This window comes from Schistocerca serialis, chromosome 9 (genome assembly GCF_023864345.2).
Source record: "Schistocerca serialis cubense isolate TAMUIC-IGC-003099 chromosome 9, iqSchSeri2.2, whole genome shotgun sequence".
NCBI lineage: Eukaryota > Metazoa > Arthropoda > Insecta > Orthoptera > Acrididae > Schistocerca > Schistocerca serialis.
Window position 1 is genome coordinate 425,324,996 of NC_064646.1, and position 22,115 is coordinate 425,347,110.

A 22,115-nucleotide genomic window follows, 5' to 3' on the forward strand; every position below is an offset into this window, starting at 1 on the left:
CTGCGCTCGCCACACACATACTCACAAAAGGACCCTGAGTCTGCTGGAGGGGGAAGGGGGCCATGGGGGTAAAAGAGGACAGGAGACAACAGAAGATGACATACCCCAGAAAGTGTCCTCAGCCAAATAGTTGAATTTCCAGTGGTGATGCGATGACAAGAGGTTCAGGCAGTCGAATCTAAGGACACTGGGTAACTCGTGCACCACATAAGGCGTCCTTCCCATATGGCATGCAGTTCTGTAGAAAATCGGATGTGTCAGGTCAAACCATGAAGTGGGATCTGACATAGGGTTGAAAAGTGTGACTCCTTTTAGTCATCTCTTATGACAGGCAGAGATACGTTGGGCCTATTCTAACCCCCAGACCCGCAGGGAGGACGGAGTGATAGGGTATATATAGGTTGTACAGAAAGATGTTGGGGAGGAAGGGCATGAAAGGGAGTCTGTGATTGAAAAGTGAGACAGCGTTGTAGCTTAGCGTAGATGTTATTGAATTTGTACATTGAGCAAGCAGTAAAGGAAAGAAGAAGGATAATGAAATGTAGTCTAATTAAATCAGGTGGGGCTGAGGGTATCAGGTTTGGCAACGAGAAACTATATGAGTTTTCCTATATGAGCAGTAAAATAGCTGATGGTGGTCGAAGTAGACAGGATATAAAATAGAGACTGGCCATGGCAAGAACAGCGTTTGTTCACATTAAATATAAATTCAAGTGTCTAGAACTCACAATGACAGTATATATACCGGGTGCAGTCATGTGTGGAAGAGAAACATCGACGATAAACAGTTTAAACAAAAAGAGAATATATGCTTTTGAGATGTGGTGCTACAGAAGAATGCTGAGGATTAGATGGGCTGATCATGTAACTAATGAGGTAATGAACAGAACTGGGGGGACAAATTTATGGCACAAATTGATTAGAAGGTAGAACTGGATAGGAGGACACATTCTGTTTGTACTGGAGCAGAGAGAGAAGGGAAGAGGAATAAATGTCGTAGAGCGAGACCAAGATGATATTACAGTAAGCAGATTCAGACGGAAGTAAGTTGCAGTAGTCATTCGGAGGGGAGGCTTGCAGAAGAGTCGCGTGGAGAACTGTAACAAATCAGTCTTCAGACTGACGACGACGACAACAAACGTATGGACTGAGTTGCCCTAGGTGAAAACTGCCCATCATGTCTCGTGAGACGCCCCACATTGGAATTCTCGTTACAAAAATTGTTTGAATGGCATGCACGTACAATACAGCGGATCGCAACTGAACACTCAATGCCCAGTTTTTTATGTAATTGCCACGATCGTAAAATACTCACTGGAAGCAGTTACCTCCATAAACGGTCAGGATAATGCGGTATGGAGCGATATAAAATGAAATTGCCACAAAACTAATCACAGTAAAAGCAGATACTGCACAGATTCATTGGAAGAATCCTTAGGAAATTTAGTCCAACAAAGCACGTAACTTATAAAACCCTCGTTCGACCAATACTTTTACCCATACCAAACAGCATTCATAAAAGAAATAGAGAAGATCCAAGGAGGAGCAGCAGCAACATGCTTCGTTACAAGTTTATTCAGTAAGCACGAAAGCTCTACTGATCAACCAACTGAAGTAGTAGAAGCTGCCAAAGGCTTTCAGTATCAAAGTGTGGCTTACTGCCAAAGTTTCGACAGCTTACATTTCTACAAGATTTAAATATTTTGCTTCCTCCTGCATAAATCTCGCGAAAACATCGTCAAGATAAAATCAGATATTCGAGCCCAATCTGAGGCTTACCATCAAGCATTCTTTCCACTAAACATTCACGACTAACAGGGAAGTGACTGGTAGGCAGAGTAGCCTCCGCCACACACTGCAACGTGACTCGCGTAGTGCAGATGTAGATAACGGATTGTATTATCAAGGTAGCTGAACAGGAATAACGAACAGTCTGTCAGCGACTAACTAGCGCTGCTGCATGGTGGCAGACAGAATAACGCCAAGAGGCTAGTCGAGTAAGATAGACATGGCCTCAGAACTTTTAACCATCTTTCGATGACGTTATCAGTGCCATGAAATGCTGGCATAGAGAGCCATAAGCCGCAGTACTAACAAAACTACCGGTTTGTGACGGCCAAGACATTTTAGCAGAACTGTTTGCGGGAAAGCTGGTTATATTTGGCTTGTGCTATCCCTCTCGGTACATATTGTTAAACCGAATACATCACTACACTCATTTGGGGAATGCTATTTAATGCACACACAAATTTAAGATTCAGGAAACATTGTTATCAGTAAAATCCATGTCTCCAGTCACGTGGTCAACGTGTGAGCGCCATTTGTTTTACTTTATCTACACGTTAAAAGAAAAGTTTACAAGTATCTACCGAAATATTGGAGAAAATTTGCTTGAAAACAGATAACCGTTTTTCTTAAAAAAAGCAAAGAGTGATTAGATTGACGAAATTTATTGTGTCTTCCACAACAAGAATGTAGCGGATCTGCTTAGTGCACTGATTGTTAAAAGGCTTTGATCAGCAACTTTTGCTCTAAGAATCATTATTCATTTTGGGGACATCAACATTCTAAAATCGGCTTACTTTGGGTACTTTCACTCATTAACGAGTTACAGAATAATATTCTGGGGTAATTCACCAGCCTCAAAAAAAAAAAAAAAAAAAAAAAGAACTAACTACTCAGAAGAGAGCAGTCAAAATCATGTGAGGGGTTCCTCCACGAACCTCATGTAGAAAATTTTTCACACAGGTATTCTGACTACAACATGTCAGTACATATACTCTGATGAATGTAGTTAATGAAGACTATGCTCAGTATGAAACAAATTGTTCATACCCTAACTACAATACTACACGTAAACATCATTACATGTTGCACTAAAAAATTTATCACTTGTACAGAAGGGAGTAAAGTATGCTTCTATAAAGACTTAATGCATTGCCTAATTATATTAAATGTACAAGAGAAAATGAAACGCTGTTCAAAGGTACGCTAAAAAAGTACCTGCTTGACCATCCACTGCACTCCTTAGATGAATTCTTTTCCAAAAGTAATGCCCTCCCTTAATAATAGACGTATTTAGGTTTAGTTATTAGATGGACGATACAATATTATGTTAATGTTATAGTTATAATGTTATATTGTGAATTGCTATACTAGTTAAATGACAGCTTGTAAATGAGAAAAAGTGATACTTATTAATATCTATATCATTTTACTATATTACTATTGTGTAGCATTACTTGTACTTCCAGAATGAGATATTCACTCTGCAGCGGAGTGTGCGCTGATATGAAACTTCCTGGCAGATTAAAACTGTGTGCCCGACCGAGACTCGAACTCGGGACCTTTGCCTTTCGCGGCCAAGTGCTCTACCACTGAGCTACCGAAGCACGACTCACGCCCGGTACTCACAGCTTTACTTCTGCCAGTACCTCGTCTCCTACCTTCCAAACTTTACAGAAGCTCTCCTGCGAACCTTGCAGAACTAGCACTCCTGAAAGAAAGGATATTGCGGAGACATGGCTTAGCCACAGCCTGGGGGATGTTTCCAGAATGAGATATTCACTCTGCAGCGGAGTGTGCGCTGATATGAAACTTCCTGGCAGATTAAAACTGTGTGCCCGACCGAGACTCGAACTCGGGACCTTTGCCTTTCGCGGGCAAATGCTCTACCACTGAGCTACCGAAGCAGTTTTAATCTGCCAGGAAGTTTCATATCAGCGCACACTCCGCTGCAGAGTGAATATCTCATTCTGGAAACATCCCCCAGGCTGTGGCTAAGCCATGTCTCCGCAATATCCTTTCTTTCAGGAGTGCTAGTTCTGCAAGGTTCGCAGGAGAGCTTCTGTAAAGTTTGGAAGGTAAGAGACGAGGTACTTGCAGAAGTAAAGCTGTGAGTACCGGGCGTGAGTCGTGCTTCGGTAGCTCAGTGGTAGAGCACTTGCCCGCGAAAGGCAAAGGTCCCGAGTTCGAGTCTCGGTCGGGCACACAGTTTTAATCTGCCAGGAAGTGTCATTAATTGTACTTGTACAATTGTATTGACACGTTTCACATCCAGGCGAATCACTCACATGTACGGATCCATGGTATACGCATACCAAATAAAATAAAAATAAAAATCTCCAGTAAAAGTTTCATTGGGCGGAAAGTTTTCTAAACTCGGAAAAAATATTGAAAGTGATGGCAGGAGAGTTAATGAACTGACTTTGGACTGGCAGGGGAACTACGTGAGAGGTTGGAAATGCCGAATGAAGTATTACCTATGTAGATGCATACAGGCATTTTCTTACAAGAGGACTGTACGAACTTCTAAACTTGAGCGATATACTTTTAAAGTGGATCGAAAGCTCTTGAAAAGACGAATACTGTGATTCACAACTGGTTAATGACAGGCTTTAAACTTTTCGTGAAAGTATCCAGGCAACGTCCTAAAATTTAACGGCAAGGCGATACCGAAGCACCTAATACACTAGAAGGTTACTTGTTTTCCTATTATAAAAGGAAGACGCCGACATGGTTAATAGAATATGTAGGGTTGCATATAGCCTGCAATCAAGAAGCTCGAGTTGTCAGCCCTACTTTGAGTTCACATCCCAATAGCCGATTCCGCCTGTCTTGTGTTTCTAGTTGAACCCATCTGTGATTTTTGAGAAAAGGTACAATGTTGAACATCACAATACACTTCAAGACTATTTCAATATTTTTGAAATAAGCACCGATCTTCTTCAAAAAAAGAGCATCTCTACTGATGGAACAGTTATGATTAAACAAGCAAAAATATGAGCCCTCTGCATGCCGTTATCTTAAGTCTTTGAGGCACCTTTAGTAGTTCGTGAAATAAAAGGGATGTTCCGTTTTACACAACCCACTTTGCATACTATTTACATTCTTAATGCCTTGGAATATGGTAAAATTGAAGTTATTCTCATGAGGAATAATACCAGAGAAGTAGATCAAGGTGAATTAAGTCATTATACTGTTGGTCTATACAGTACATGGTAATTGAGAAAATCTTGAGAACTTTTTTTGCTGTTCAGCTTAACGCAGTCTACAATAAACAAGACTTCCATCAAAAAGAAAAATTTGATTCTGTGGGCTCCCTCAGCAAACACTGTAGAAGGTACCACATTACACTGGCTAACACATACCATCTGTGAAAGATCGTGAAGATACTTGTGGGCATTACCTACAGGAATAGGTCCTATACTATATTTGCTAGATCAGCACATATGTTTAATGCCGTACTTGAAAAATCCTCAAACAGCCGCTGCTATCTGAGAATAGATCCAATTCTACCTTCGCAAACGCTATTTATAGCCCTGAACTTAGCACTGTCGCCACTTACATAGAAATGAAGTTAAGAGTCATCGATGTCATTAACGCAAATTTGCCATCATATCAATGATATCAGTTAAGATACTTTCAGCGTTTTACTGGTGTTATATGTACAGTAAATACAAGTAAGTAGCAGGGCAAACTGTTTCAGTGCAGTTTATTAGTGCAGGTTGCTTACACCAGGGGCAAGTATGCATTCAGGTACGAACCTATCGTTCTCTTTTGATTGACAGGTAATAGCCCTCTGGGAATAACCCATCCTTTTGATTGACAGGTCCTTAACCTATTGCTGCCCCATCCCTCACCATCCCCCCCCCCTTCCTCCTCCTCCTCCTCCTCCAATTTCATCAGGAAACCTCCAACCCACTCCCCCTCCCCCCTCACTGGATCAGGTACACTTTCAGGCCTGAGTTATTTGAATAGCCACCTCTCACTCTCATCAATTTGATTGACTACTTAAATTTATAAATTAGCCCACTGAATCCTCACCACCACCTATCCCTACCCCTACCTGGAAATTGGCGGCTCTGTGGTGAAGAGCAAGGACCTCTTGACAAAAAATTCGAGGGTCTATTGTTTCTTTATAAAAAATTCAGTTTACAGGGGTTAGATTTCTCTTGCTTATCATTCCGTGCTGTTTGTGAAGATGCAGGTCTTGTAAAAAGTAATTAAATCTATCGCTTTTTTTCATTCCAGTTGTGCAAGGAATACCATCATGAAACAACCACCACATGTAATTATGCTGTTAAAAATCATTCGATCGCAAAGCAAGCTCTGTCCTCTTGACTGCACAGAATACCACAGCACACAGTCAGGAGTCGGGTTAACAAGTGAGAGGCTGATAAACGGCTGCCAACGCAGGTGTCTCCTCCAGCCCTGCAGCTAACAGATCAGAGGTTACAGTAATCCCTGAACAAAAGCATTTGGGTTGGTTGGCTGTGTAAGGTTAAAGGGACCAATCAGCAAGGTCATCAGTCCTTGGTTTCAAATAGACTCCATTCTGCTAACGGGACATCTCAGAAAAGTCATAACAATAAAACGGAAAAAGGGGAAACGTAAAAGGGCAGTCACGTTGTCAATAGTAAAAACAAACGAGGGAAGTTGGCAAGAGAACGAACCCAACACTATGCTGAAGCAGCATAGGCAAGACCACCTGTGACTTAAAAGGTACAACTGCTATAATGCAGAAAGTACGTATGGGAATAGAAAAACTAACCAAGCCTTAAAAAGAAGGGGTAAAATCAGAGTAAAAGGGAAAGAAAAGAGGATTCCGGTCAGGGAGGTGAATCGGGAATCTCTGAACACTGACTACAGTGGGAGACACCCAAACACTCACCGCCCTGCCCCAACACCAGAGGGAGATTAAAAACTTTAAAACTGAGAATAAAAACCACTCTCCCGGAGGAAACCTAGAACCAGAGAGACCATCCGGGAATCGTCAGCCAACATCAAAGGTAAAGTGTGGGGGAGTCTGTACTTAGCACGCAGAGCCAAAAGAAGAGGGCATTCAACCAAAATGTGGGCCACTGACTGGAAGGCTCCACAACCACATAGCGGAGGTGGCTCATCACGCAAAAGGAAACCATGGGTCAGCCTGGTATGGCCAATGCGGAGACGACACAGTGTGGTCGAGTCCTTGCGGGAGAGGCGAAAGGAAGAACGCCATGGGCCTGGATTCACCTTAATGGCACGAAGTTTATTAGACAGTGGAGTAGCCTCCCAAGAATTGGCCCATGACTGTGCAAAGTGGGATTTGATGTGAAGCCGTAAATCCACTGCAGGAGGGGTTACAGAAAACGGGGGGTAAGTAACTGCTCCCCCAGCCAAACGATCAGCAAGCTCATTACCCGGGATACCCACATGGCCCGGGACCCATAGGAAGTCAATGGAACAAGCAACACGGTGAAGATCAGCGAGATGGTCATGGATGGCAGAGACCAAGGGATGGCGCGAAAAACACCAGTCAATAGCAAGAAGGCCACTCATCGAGTCCGTACATAACAAAACGCGGTTGTGTTGGGATTGTTTAATAAAGGTAAGGGCCCGGGAAATTGCCATCAATTCCGCAGTAAACACCCCACATGAGGGTGGCAGTAGATGATTTTCCGTTCTAACAAAGGACGTGAAGGCATACCCAACATGATCAGCAGATTTAGAGCCATCAGTGTAAAAAACAACAGCATCCCGAAACTCCCATAAAATTTGGCGGAAAAAGGAACGGAACACCACCGGGGGGATGGAATCTTTCGGACTGCGGCGGAGATCCATCCGAATTCGAGGACGAGGAACTAACCAAGGAGGGGTGGAGGGGAGGGAGCGAGGAAGACAGGACAAAGAAGGAAGCCGAAAATCACGGTTAAGAGACGCAAGGCGCAGTCCAACCGGTAAACCCGCCCGAGGGCGGGAGTCAGGCGGGCGACGTCCATGGTCTGGGAATAGGATAGAATAGGAAGGATGAGCGGGAGAAGAACGGATAGTAAGGGCATAAGACACCAGAAGCTGGGACCACCGAACAGAAAGGGGGGGGGGATCCCAGCTTCAACCAGGAGACTATCAACAGGGCTAGTAGGGAAGGCACCGGTGGCCAAACGGATACCACGATGGTGGACCGGATCCAGCACGTGCAGCGTGGAAGGAGCAGCTGAACCATAAACTTGACAACCATAGTCCAAACGTGACAGAACTAGAGCACGATAAAGACGGAGGAGGAGGGAACGGTCCGCACCCCAAGAGGAGTGGGCAAGGAAGCGAAGGACATTGAGTTTACGGAAACATCCTACCTTCAGGAGTCTGATATGGGGCAGCCAAGTGAGCTTGTTGTCGAAAAGAAGACCTAGGAAACGAAACTGTGGAACCACAGGCAATCTTTGTGCAGCGAGATAGAGCTCTGGATCAGGGTGGACCGTAGTCAGCGATAGAAGTGGACCACCCGCAATTTTAAAGGAGAGAATTGAAACCCGTGTGAGAGGGTCCATGCAGAGGCACGCCGTATAGCCACCTGGAGCTGCCGTTCTGCAGATGGCATCGAGGAGGAACTAACCCAAATGCAGAAATCATCCACATACAGGGCAGGGGCGACCAAGGGACCAACAGAGGCCACAAGTCCATCGATAGCAATGAGGAAAAGAAGGACACTCAAGACAGAACCCTCTGGGATGCCCGTCTCCTGGGTCCGTGGAGAACTAAAAGCAGTACCAACTCGAACTCTGAATGACCGATGGATCAGGAACTGGCGGATAAAAAACGGGAGTGGGCCCCGAAGACCCCACTGATGAAGGGTTAGTAAGATGTGATGGCGCCAGGCCGTGTCATAGGCCTTGCGAAGGTCAAAAAACACTGCAACCAAATGGCGGCGCTGGGAAAAAGCCTGCCGAACTGCAGATTCCAAGCGAAGTAAATGATCGATTGGAGATCGTCCCTCTCGAAAGCCACACTGGTAAGGGGACAATAGATCCCAAGATTCGAGGACCCAAGTGAGCCGACGGGCTACCAGCCGTTCAAGTAACTTACAACCAACATTGGTCAAACTAATTGGCCGATAGCTGTCAACAGATAGGGGGTTCTGACCAGGCTTAAGGACAGGAACCACAATGCTATCTCTCCACTGAGAAGGGAAGTCACCCTGGAGCCAGATACGGTTAAACACCCGAAGAAGATGGTGCCGTTGTGGAGCACTGAGATGTTGAAGCAGCTGGTTATGAATGGAATCTGGGCCAGGGGCCGTATCATGAGAAGAAGATAGAGCAGAAAGAAATTCCCATTCAGTAAAAGGTTCGTTGTAAGATTCTGACTCACAAGTGGTGAAACATAAGGTGACAGCTTCAGCCTGCTGTTTTTGATGAAGGAAAGCAGCTGTATAGGAGGCTGACGCTGATGCCACTGCAAAATGGGTCGCAACATGTTCTGCGAGAACTAATGGGTCCGTACAAATGCCATCTGGGAGGTGAAGGTCTGGGAGGGTGGACTGCCGATGGCAACCTTGAAGAGAGCGAAGTGTAGCCCATACCCGTGACAGAGGGACAGTGGAACCAAGGGAAGAAACGAATCGTTCCCAACATATCCGCTTGCTCTGTCTGATTAAATAACGGGCTTTAGCGCGAAGGCGTTTAAAGGTAGTAAGGCTGGCTACGGATGGGTGCCTCTTAAAGTGTTGCAAAGCTCGACGGCGATCACGGATGGCAATGGCAATAGCCGTACTCCACCACGGGACTTGCCGACGACGAAATTGTCCAGATGAGCGCGGGACAGCACGGTTAGCAGCGCGAACAATCGCGTCAGACACGTCACGTAGGACGTCATCAACCCGACAACCCGACAAAGAGGGAGAAAACTCGACCTGTGCAGTATATAGAGGCCAATCGGCTCGGTGGAAAGACCAACGAGGTAACCTGTCCATCGGGGAGCGGGAAGGGAGCGTGATAATCAACGGGAAATGGTCACTATCACAAAGGTCGTCGTGTGGCGACCAGTGTAATGAAGGGAGGAGAGAGGGAGAAGAAAGAGAAAGATCAATGGCAGAAAAGGTACCATGACCAGCACTGAAATGAGTAGGGGAGCCATCATTAAGAAGGCACAGGTCGTGGTCTGCAATAAATTGGTCTATAAGAAGACCTCGTCTAGATGGAAAGGCACTGCCCCACAAAGGATGATGAGCATTAAAATCCCCAAGGAGGAGGAAGGGAGGAGGAAGTTGCTGAAGAAGGGTGGTTAAGGCAGCAGGTGTAAGAGTCCTGTCAGGAGGGAGATAAAGATTGCATACTGTGACTGCAGAGTCTAAGTGGACCCTAACAGCAACCGCTTCCAATGTAGTGTGGAGAGGAATCCACGTGCTAGCAATGTCTGTACGGACCAACGTACAAACGCCACCAGAAGCCCGCAAGGGTCCGACCCGATTTCGACAGAAAACACAGAACCCACGGAGGGTCGGTGAGTGAGCATCAGTAAAATGAGATTCCTGGAGAACCACACAAGCTGCTGAGTAGGACGAAAGAAGGGATTTCAATTCCGGAAGGTGACGATAGTAGAAATTACAATTCCATTGGAGAACCACAGAACGATGGTTTAAATGAGGGCTGAACATGCTAAATCCAGTCATACCGCCGGGTCCCCACCCATCACCGACAAGGAGGGGGCGACATCCATAAACGACAGGTCAGAATCCGGTTGTGAAGTCGGGGAAGGGACCTCCGGTGACACCAGAGGCTCTTTGTCCCGGGACGTATGTTTCTTCTTCTTTTCAGGCTGAGATCGAGGAGGGCTGTGTGGTATAATGGAGCCAGCTGCAGCAAGATCAGGAACAGAAAGAGACCGGGCGACCTGGGAGCCGATAGACCGCGGCTCTCGCGGTCGCCGTGCTGCAGCAGACCTTTGACCTGGAAGGTGCCGGGAAGGGGCATCCCGGGAGAGGTGCCCTTGACCGGCAGACGCCGAAGGAGTGGGACACTTCTCCGGCTGGGGAGGGGGAGCAGCGCCCAGAGGAGAAGGTGTGGGAGCCGCAGGGGAGGGGGGAAGGAGAGGGGTCCGGGATGGGGGTAAGGAAGGGGGAGGAAGGGATGAAGATGTAACCAAGGCGTAACTAGATGTCATGGACACAGGGTGCAATCGTGCATATTTCTTACGGGCCTCTGTGTAGCTTAAACGATCAAGGGACTTATACTCCTGTATCTTTTTTTCTTTCTTATAGACTGGGCAATCTGCTGAACGTGGAGAATGACTACCATGACAATTTACACATACAGGAGGGGGAACACAGGGACTCCCCTCATGGAGTGGACGTCCACAGTCACCACAGAGAGGGTCCTGGGAACAGCGAGAAGACATGTGGCCAAAACGCAAGCACTTAAAACACCGCATAGGAGGTGGGATGTACGGCTTCACATCACAGCGATAGACCATAATCTTAACTTTCTCAGGAAGGGTATCCCCTTCAAAGGCCAGGATAAAGGCACCAGTATCAATACGATTATCTTTAGGACCCTTCTGAACACGCCGAACAAAGTGAACACCCCGCCGTCCGAGATTGTCCCGAAGTTCCTCATCAGTTTGAAGGATGAGGTCTCTGTGAAAAATCACACCTTGTACCATATTTAGAGACTGGTGAGGGGTAATGGACACGGGAATTGTGCCAAGATGGGTACAGGCACGAAGGGCCGCAGATTGGGCAGCCGAAGCAGCTTTTATCAGCAACGAACCCGACCGCATCTTGCTCAGGGAGTCCACTTCGCCGAACTTGTCTTCAATGTGTTCCACAAAGAATAAAGGTTTGACACTGGTGAAAGTATCTCCATCAGTCCTGGTGCAAACTAGATAACGGGGGAAAGGTTCTGCCCCTAGAAGACGGGCCTGACCCTCCTCCCAGGGGGTAGCCACGGAAGGGAAGGCCGAAGGGGTAAGAGAAGCAGCACTTGAGGAATCAGTACCACGCAGAGAGACGGCCGCAGAAGAGCGGCCAGAGTTTTGGACCCGTATGCGTTTCATCTGCATAGCGTCCGCCCTGATACCACCCACTCCGATCAGGGGCTCTCCTCACGGGCGCCACCCAGCCACAGCAAGGGCCGTCTGGCACGGCGGCCATTGCCAGGAGTTCCGATGCTCCAGGATGACGAGCAACCACTCCAAGGCATGCATGAGGAGGTCACAGCTCAGGTATCAGAAGTGTGATCCCTGTGTGTTCAGGGGGCTCAACCAAAAGGGTACATAGCGACCCCACCACACGGGCTGGCTACCGTGCTGGCTATGCACCCTAGCATCAGACAACGACGTAAAAGAAAAGGTGGAATGTACTAGGAGGGCACACGTCGGAGACACTAGGTAAGGTGCTCTTCCCCAAATGGCTCACACTACGGAAGAGAAATTTTGGAATGGAGGTCAAACCCCAGAGGGGGACCAAGGAATGCCAAAAGGAGGAGATGATTACGCAACAAAGCCGGAGTGTAAAACCAACAGAACCAGGACGATAGCGGGGGCCAACATAAGCAAGGACACCAATAGAGGGAGAGGAGAGGGCGAGGGGAAAGGGGTATGGAGGGGAAAGGAGGGGAAGGGAAAGGAAATGCAGCCCGGGAGAGAAAGAAGGCTGCAATGGCTCGGGGCCCCGTGCTCGCCACGCACGTATCCACAAAAGAGTTGTGGACCCCCTGGGGGAAAAGCATTTGGAGAAACTACTGTCGAAAAATATGCTCTTTTTTCTCCTCATGTCCTGCCGGGCCTGTACACACCGTAAGTCGCAGTTGGGTCACACAGCAAACGAAGCAGTGTTTACCCAGTGAACACCTGCAGAATACCGATGCACAACAGAGCTCCATACTTCCAAGGAAAATGCCTGTTTGGGAATCGTTCCAGAAACACTGCTGCAGTCTGTAATTGGTTGGTTGGTTTACAACATGGAGGGGGGGGGGGGGGGGACCAAACCTGCTAGGTCATCGGTCCCTCGTTCCGATTAAAATATTTCCATGAGGGTGGGAGTAAAATAATCGAGACATACATAACACAGCTGGAAGGAAGGAGAAAGCCACAAGAATGACAGAAGGTCAACAAATACTAAAATGGACAAAATCAAACAAGAAAACCACAGAGAGACGCAAGAAACATGTACAAGAGATCAAAACAAGAGAGCAGATTACCATGGCTGGCTGACAGAGAAACAAAAAAGGAGCAGGCAGCCACTCTGCAACACATGAAAACTTCCACCCTAAAAGAACTAAGGTGGAGGACACAGAGGGACAAAAGACATACACTGAAACTTCGATCAAATTACAAAACCCACCCTCATAAATAAAATATAAAACTAAAGCTGCTGTTGAGGCATTGTCACCCAACACCAACGGTAGGGTGCTGGGAAATTTAAGTCTGCTGCAGAGTGGCTGAAAGTGGGCAGTCCAGAAACAGGTGGATGACCATCATTTGTGAGCCAAAGCCACGCTGAGGTGGGTCCTCACAGTGGAGGAGGTGACTATGCGTTAGCCATATTTGGCCAATGCAGAGCCAGCAGAGGACAACTGATTCCGTGTGAGAGGACTGTATGGAAGACTTACACACATTCGTGGTCTCCTTAATGACAGTTTGTTGTGCATACTGTTATGCCATTCCATCTCCCAAAGCCAAAAAACCCTGTGGCGTAAGACAGAATGCAGGTCAGTTTCAGAGATACCCAACTCCACAAGTAGTTACCGCGTTGCCTGTTTGGCCAGCCTGTCGGCAAGTTTCTAGCCTGGGATTCTAATGTGTCTTGGGGTTAACATAAACACCACTGAATGACCAGACCATTCCACGGCATAGATGGACTCCTGGATGGTCGCTACCAAAGGATGACGAGGGTAGCACTGGTCGATAGCTTGTAGGCTGCTCAAGGGATAAGTACACAGAAGAAACAACTCCCTAGTGCATGAACGGATGTACTCAAGAGCATCAGATATAGCCACTAGAACCTCAGTGGAAACACTGCAGCCATCAGGCAAGGAATGCTGTTCAATATGACCCATGGACATACACAAAGCTGACGTGACCATCAGCCATCGTGCCATCGGTGTAACCCACTTCAAGGCCTCAGTACATGTCAAGAATCGAGAGCAAGTGACAGAGCTGCAGGGTGAACCAAGTCCTTTGAGCCATTGGAAAAGTCCAGGTGAAGCCGCAGCCTATGTGTACAGCATGAGGGTATACGCAACTGGATATCTAGTATAGGTGGTAAAGGTAAGGACTCCGTATCAGATAGAAGGGATCAGATGCGAACTGTAATTTTAAGCCCTGACTTTGATCACCTATGCAGGAGATGAACCGCCATGGGTGGGAAGTGGCGACAGTAATTCGGATGCGTAGGTGAACTACAAACATGTGTGACATAACTGGCGAGCTGTTTTAACTCTTTAGGCTTTCCCAGCGAGATCTTGACATCTCGAAGAATCGGGTCTACTACTGGATGTTTGTGTCGCTCTGGCACAATATTTCGGCCACGTAACTCGTTGCATTCTTCAGGTGCTACTTGGGACTGCCGTATTGAAGGATCTTGTCCAGTATTTATGTCCAGTATTTATGCCCAGAGGGACAATGCTAGGGAGTGTGCAGGACGTCCTGGGGCTACGTAAACCAGGCATTTACAACATCCTGTGCCAGTGTGGAAAATCATACATTGTCCAGACAACCAGGACGGTGGACGTCAGGTATGAAGAACACCAGAGGCACGCCAGACTCGGACAGGCAACCAAATCTGCCATAGCAGAGCACTGTCTGGAGCTCTGTCACTAAAAGCTCCCGTCACTAGTCGAACGCCACAGTGGTGCATGGAGTTGAGTAAATGCAATGCTGAGGGCGCTGCCAAACCATAAACCAGACTCCAATAGTAAAGGCGGGATTGGACAAGGGATCTGTAGAGCTGCAGCAGCATAGAGCGATCTGCGACCCAGTTGGTGTTGCTCAGGCAGTGGAGGGCATTGAGGCACTGCCAGCACTTCCGCTTAAGTTGACGAAGGTGAGGTGACCAAGTAAATCGGTCGTCTAAAATCAGTCCTAAAAATCGATATGTCTCCACTAAAGTGAGGGGATCGTCAGTAAGGTAACGTTCTGGTTCCGGACGAACGGAACGACGCTGTTAGAAGTGCTTCACGGCCGAAAACTCGAAGCCCTGGGACACAGCCCATGAATGCAACTTGTAAATGGCTCCCTGTATGCGCCACTCAGGAACACTCGTGGTGGTGGTGGTGGTGGTGGTGGAGGAATATGAAATGCAGAAGTCGTCTGCATACAGAGAGGGTGAGACAGACGGTCTGACAGCTGCTACTATACCATTAATAGCCACTAAAAAGAGAGACATTCAATATAGAGCCGTATGGGATCTCATTCTCCTGAATATGGGGGTACTTTGAAACGGAGAGTAAGAAGCGACAGGAAATTCTGGATAAAAATCGGGAGAAGACCATGGAAGCCCCACTCGTATAATGTGGAAAGGATTAATGTCGCCAGGTGGTGTCATATGCTTTTCATAAATCCAGGAAGACAGCAACAAGGTGTTGGTGTTGTTGTTGTTGTTGTTGTTGTTGTTGTTGTGGTCTTCAGTCCTGAGACTGGTTTGATGCAGCTCTCCATGCTACTCTATCCTGTGCAAGCTTTTTCATCTCCCAGTACCTACTGCAACCTACATCCTTCTGAATCTGCTTAGTGTATTCATCTCTTGGTCTCCCTCTACGATTTTTACCCTCCACGCTGCCCTCCAATACTAAATTGGTGATCCCTTGATGCCTCAGAACATGTCCTACCAACCGATCCCTTCTTCTGGTCAAGTTGTGCCACAAACTTCTCTTCTCCCCAATCCTATTCAATACTTTCTCATTAGTTATGTGATCTACCCATCTAATCTTCAGCATTCTTCTGTAGCACCACATTTCGAAAGCTTCTATTCTCTTCTTGTCTAAACTATTTATCGTCCATGTTTCACTTCCATACATGGCTACACTCCATACGAATACTTTCAGAAATGACTTCCCGACACTTAAATCAATACTGGATGTTAACAAATTTCTCTTCTTGAGAAACGCTTTCCTTGCCATTGCCAGCCTACATTTTATATCCTCTCTACTTCGACCATCTTCAGTTATTTTGCTCCCCAAATAGCAAAACTCCTTTACTACTTTAAGTGTCTCATTTCCTAATCTAATACCCTCAGCACCACCCGACTTAATTAGACTACATTCCATTATCCTCGTTTTGCTTTTGTTGATGTTCATCTTATATCCTCCTTTCAAGACACTGTCCATTCCATTCAACTGCTCTTCCAAGTCCTTTGCTGTCTCTGACAGAATTACAATGTCATCGGCGAACCTCAAAGTTTTTATTTCTTCTCCATGAATTTTAATACCTACCCTGAATTTTTCTTTTGTTTCCTTTACTGCTTGCTCAATATACAGATTGAACAACATCGGGGAGAGGCTACAACCCTGTCTTACTCCCTTCCCAACCACTGCTTCCCTTTCATGTCCCTCGACTCATAACTGCCATCTGGTTTCTGTACAAATTGTACATAGCCTTTCGCTCCCTGTATTTTACCCCTGCCACCTTCAGAATTTGAAAGAGTATTCCAGTCAACATTGTCAAAAGCTTTCTCTAAGTCTACAAATGCTAGAAACGTAGGTTTGCCTTTCCTTAATCTTTCTTCTAAGATAAGTCGTAAGGTCAGTATTGCCTCACGTGTTCCAGTGTTTCTACGGAATCCAAACTGATCTTCCCCGAGGTTGGCTTCTACTAGTTTTTCCATTCGTCTGTAAAGAATTCGTGTTAGTATTTTGCAGCTGTGACTTATTAAGCTGATAGTTCGGTAATTTTCACATCTGTCAACACCTGCTTTCTTTGGGATTGGAATTATTATATTCTTCTTGAAGTCTGAGGGTATTTCGCCTGTTTCATACATCTTGCTCACCAGATGGTAGAGTTTTGTCAGGACTGGCTCTCCCACGGCCGTCAGTAGTTCCAATGGAATATTGTCTACTCCGGGGGCCTTGTTTCCACTCAGGTCTTTCAGTGCTCTGTCAAACTCTTCACGCAGTATCGTATCTCCCATTTCATCTTCATCTACATCCTCTTCCATTTCCATAATATTGTCCTCAAGTACATCGCCCTTGTATAGACCCTCTATATACTTCTTCCACCTTTCTGCTTTCCCTTCGTTGCTTAGAACTGGGTTTCCATCTGAGCTGTTGATATTCATACAAGTCGTTCTCTTATCTCCAAAGGTCTCTAATTTTCCTGTAGGCGGTATCTATCTTACCCCTAGTGAGATAGGCCTCTACATCCTTACATTTGTCCTCTAGCCATCCCTGCTTAGCCATTTTGCACTTCCTGTCGATCTCATTTTTGAGACGTTTGTATTCCTTTTTGCCTGTTTCACTTACTGCATTTTTATATTTTCTCCTTTCATCAATTAAATTCAATATTTCTTCTGTTACCCAAGGATTTCTACTAGCCCTCGTCTTTTTACCTACTTGATCCTCTGCTGCCTTCACTACTTCATCCCTCAAAGCTACCCATTCTTCTTCTACTGTATTCATTTCCCCCATTCCTGTCAATTGCTCCCTTATGCTCTCCCTGAATCTCTGTACAACCTCTGGTTCTTTCAGTTTATCCAGGTCCCATCTCCTTAAATTCCCACCTTTTTGCAGTTTCTTCAGTTTGAATCTACATGTCATAACCAATAGATTGTGGTCAGAGTCCACATCTGCCCCTGGAAATGTCTTACAATTTAAAACCTGGTTCCTAAATCTCTGTCTTACCATTATATAATCTGATACCTTTTAGTATCTCCAGGGTTCTTCCATGTATACAACCTTCTTTCATGATTCTTAAACCAAGTGTTAGTTATTATGTTGTGTTCTGTGCAAAATTCTACCAGGCGGCTTCCTCTTTCATTTCTGTCCCCCAATCCATATTCACCTACTATGTTTCCTTCTCTCCCTTTTCCTACACTCGAATTCCAGTCACCCATGACTATTAAATTTTCGTCTCCCTTCACAATCTGAATAATTTCTTTTATTTCATCATATATTTCTTCAATTTCTTCGTCATCTGCAGAGCTAGTTGGCATATAAACTTGTACTACTGTAGTAGGTGTGGGCTTCGTGTCTATCTTGGCCACAATAATGTGTTCACTATGCTGTTTGTAGTAGCTTACCCGCATTCCTATTTTCCTATTCATTATTAAACCTACTCCTGCATTACCCCTATTTGAATTTGTGTTTATTACCCTGTAGTCATCTGACCAGAAGTCTTGTTCCTCCTGCCACCGAACTTCACTAATTCCCACTATATCTAACTTCAACCTATCCATTTCCCTTTTTAAATTTTCTAACCTACCTGCCCGATTAAGGGATCTGACATTCCACGCTCTGATCCGTAGAACGCCAGTTTTCTTACTCCTGATAACGACATCCTCTTGAGTAGTCCCCGCCCGGAGATCCGAATGGGGGACTATTTTACCTCCGGAATATTTTACCCAAGAGGACGCCATCGTCATGTAATCATACAGTAAAGCTGCATGCCCTCGGGAAAAATTACGGCTGTAGTTTCCCCTTGCTTTCAGCCGTTCGCAGTACCAGCACAGCAAGGCCGTTTTGGTTATTGTTACAATGCCAGATCAGTCAATCATCCAGACTGTTGCCCTGGCAACTACTGAAAAGGCTGCTGCCCCTCTTCAGGAACCACACGTTTGTCTGGCCTCTCAACAGATACCCCTCCGTTGTGGTTGCACCTACGGTACGGCTATCTGTATCGCTGAGGCACGCAAGCCTCCCCACCAACGGCAAGGTCCATGGTTCATGGGGGGAAACAAGGTGTTGGCGTCTGGAAAAGGCTGCTCAGATGGCAGACTCTAGAGACAAGATAATGTGGTAGAGCGACCCAAGTGGAAACCACCCTTGTTCATTCCTGGACCCAAACCAACTGCTGACACACAATACGTTCCAGCAGCTTACAAAATACGTTTTTTTGAGGCTGATGGGCCGATAGCTATCCACACCAAGCGGACTTTTACCCAGTTTAAGCACTGGTATCATGGTGCTCCCCCGCCAGTGTGATCGAAACAAGCCATCACACCATATCCAGTTGAATATCACGAGGAAATGTCGCTTGTAGCCAGATGAGTTGTTTGATCATCTGACTGGATCCGATCTGCCCAGGAGCTGTGTCAGGGCAATGTGCATGCGAACTGAGGAGCACCGATTCTGTAAATGGGGCGTTATAGGGTTCACTCTGGCGCGTAGTGAAGTAGAGGACTTCCATCTGTCACTTGAGAGTGCGAAAGGCTGGGGCAGTTTTCCTGGGCACAGTGCTCAGCAGTCTTATTTGCATCAGTAGGTAACACGCCATTGATGTTAATGGCAGAGACAGCTTTTTGGGTCTGGTACCCAAAGAGATGTCTTGTCTTCATCCAGACTTGAGAAGGTGACGTATGTCACCCAATGACCGAGACATACCTCTTCCAAAACTCTTGTTTCCGTCGTTTTATAAGCTGGCAAACGCAGGCACAGAGCCACTTAAAGGCTATTAGGTGCTCTAGGGAGGGGTGCCGCTTATGTCACCAGAGCTCAGCAACGCTCTAATTGCCTCAGCGACTTCCGGCGACCACCAAGGGACTGTCTTTCGCCAGGGGCACGCTAAGGAACGAGGGATCGCGTTTTAAGCCGCAGAAACGATCGTTGTAGTGACCTGCTCAACGAAAAGTTCGACGGCACCATGTGTGGGAGATTCAGCGGTGACAGATGAGATGAAGGCTTCCCAGTTTGCCTTGTTTAAAGCTCATCTGGGTTGGCGTCCGTGGGCATGATGCAGGGGGATTGACAGGAAGATGGGGAAGTAGTCACTCCCACACAGGTTGTCATGTGTTCTCCAGTGGATAGATTTGAGAACGCCAGGACTGCAAACCGAGAGAACAATGGCCAAATATGTGCTACGTACCACACTGAAATGTATATGGGCACCTGTATTTAATAGGCAGAGATCGAGCTGTGACAGTAAATTTTCGACCTCCCTACCTCGGAAAGTAACCATGGTGCTACCCCATAAGATTTCATGGGCGTTAAAATATCACAAAGATAGCAAAGGTTTAGGGAATTTTTGAATCAGTGCAACCTGTGTGTCCAGGGGTCTGCACCATCTGGAGGAAGATATTCAATGCAGAAAGTTATTTCCTGTGTCATCCTTATCCTGACAGCCACAGCGTCAAGAGAACTTTGAAGGAGCAGAGGTTCACTGCATACTGAGTTTAGGACAAAGACGCAAACTCCACCTGACACTATTATAGTCGCTACAGTTCCTGTAATATATCTCAGCCATGGAGGGCAGGGGTTCTCATTGCTGGGAACCAGGTTTCCTGGAGGGCAATGCAAAAAGTAGGTGTAAAGCTAAACAGTTGCCATAGCTCAGCCAGGTGGTGAAAAGAACCGCCGAAATTCCACTGGAGGATTACGTGATCGTGAAACTGGGGAGGCATAAAACAATCAAATGAGGCAATCTACACCTCAGCGTCACCTGCTGCCACCAGATGAGTAACTGTGCACTCGACATCCATTGTGTCGAAGGGCCCAGAGAAATCTAGGCCCGCAGTGGACGCCAGAATCTCCACCTCATCCTCAGACACAGAGCTTGTTGTTGTTGTTGTTGTTGTGGTGGTGGTGGTGGTGGTGGTGGTGGTGGTGGTGGTGGTGGTGGTGGTGGTGTGGGTGCCACTGCAGTGCCTAGGCTCTTGGGGGTCTTTTTCTTTTTAAGTTTCTGTCACTGCTCTGGTCCAGATGGGAGGGCTTCACTGCTTCTGTTTCAGGGACTGAAGCCCTACAATTAGCTACCTATGGTTGCTTCAGCCACTGGCAGATATCAGCTTTGCCAACAGTAGGAACCTGGGAAGGACCAAAGGGCGAGAGGAGCCTAAGAAGACTTACGCTTCTCCAGCTGAGAAGTAGAGGGCTGTGCAGGAGCAACAGGGAGGGAAGTGCCCCCTACAATCAAGGTGGCAGGTGGGGTCTGACAGCTCAGAGCCAACTGTACACAGCAGAACAGTTGAATAGAGGATGGTAAAACTTGTAGCAGTGGCGTATGTTGATGTCATATGCACAGGATGTAGCCTCTCATACTTTCTCTTAGCGTCAGTGCAGGTCAGTCGGTCCAGGCTCTTGTATTCCATTACTTTTCTTTCTTTCTGAAGAATCTTTTAGTCTTGCAAGCAAGGCGAATGGTGCTCTCTGCAGCTGACACAGATGGGATGCAGGGCACAGTGAGTATCGGGATGTGAAGGACGTCCACAACCCCGACAGGTGATGCTGGAAGTACAGCGGGAAGACATATGGTGTAACTTCCAGCACTTAAAGCACCACATCGGGGAAGGGATGTATGGCTTTACATCACAGTTTTAGACCGTCACCTTGACCTCGGGTAATGTGTCACCCTCTAAGGCCAAGATGAAGTCACCGGTAGCAACCCGATTATCCCTCAGACTTCAGTGGACGCGCCAGACGAAATGGACACTTCGTCGCTCTAAATTGGCGCGCAGCTCATCGTCACACTGCAAAGAAGGTCCCTGTGAAACATGCTGCACTGGACCATGTTTAAGCTCTTATGGGGCGTGATGGAAACAAACATCTCTGACCGTGTCACAGGCGAGTAGTGCCCCTAAGTATGCAGGGGTAGCTCTTTTGATGAAGACCGACCCTGACTGGATTTTGGACGAGCCCTCCACCTCCATCAAACTTGTCCTCTAAATGCTCCACACAAAAAACTGTGGTTTCATTGAAAGGAAAGATTTCCATCCACTCTCCTACATATGAGGTACCAGGGTGAATAAGCTTCACTGTCATCCTTAACCTTACATTCCTCCCATGGTGTGGACGGGGGGGACTATTTGGGGTCATATTCCTTAGCACTGAAGTTAGACCTTTATTGCTTGGAGACTGTTCGACCACCAGCAAGAGATGACGTACTATCTTTCATGGTGTGTCATCCGCCCTAATGCCAGCCACTCCAACCTGGGGCCCTACCTAAGGCACCACCCATGGCTTTATGCCATAACTAATATGTGTACACAACACATGTCTTCTTGTTTTATAAATTGAAAAAAATTTATCCACCTGACGTAATTTAAACGTTTTAATAATAATTACAGACTCACAAGGAGTAAACATGGAAATTTTATCACTTGCTGGCAGATATGAAATAAGTCGGATGACAATGTAAGAATTTTACTTACGTTTCATTTTATGTAATTCTTATGCAAATTTGAAGTGGTTTACTTCCCTTTAACTTTATAT

At 46.5% G+C, this 22,115-nt stretch overlaps 1 protein-coding gene and 1 non-coding gene across 2 annotated transcripts in view; both read right to left on the minus strand.

Moving 5' to 3' along the window:
• Positions 1-22,115, minus strand: part of LOC126418611 (uncharacterized) — a gene marked incomplete in the record, with an annotated part of 174,015 nt that overhangs the window by 146,838 nt on the left and 5,062 nt on the right.
• Positions 3,620-3,693, minus strand: Trnas-cga (transfer RNA serine (anticodon CGA)). The gene has a single exon. It is a non-coding gene; the product is annotated as a tRNA-Ser (tRNA).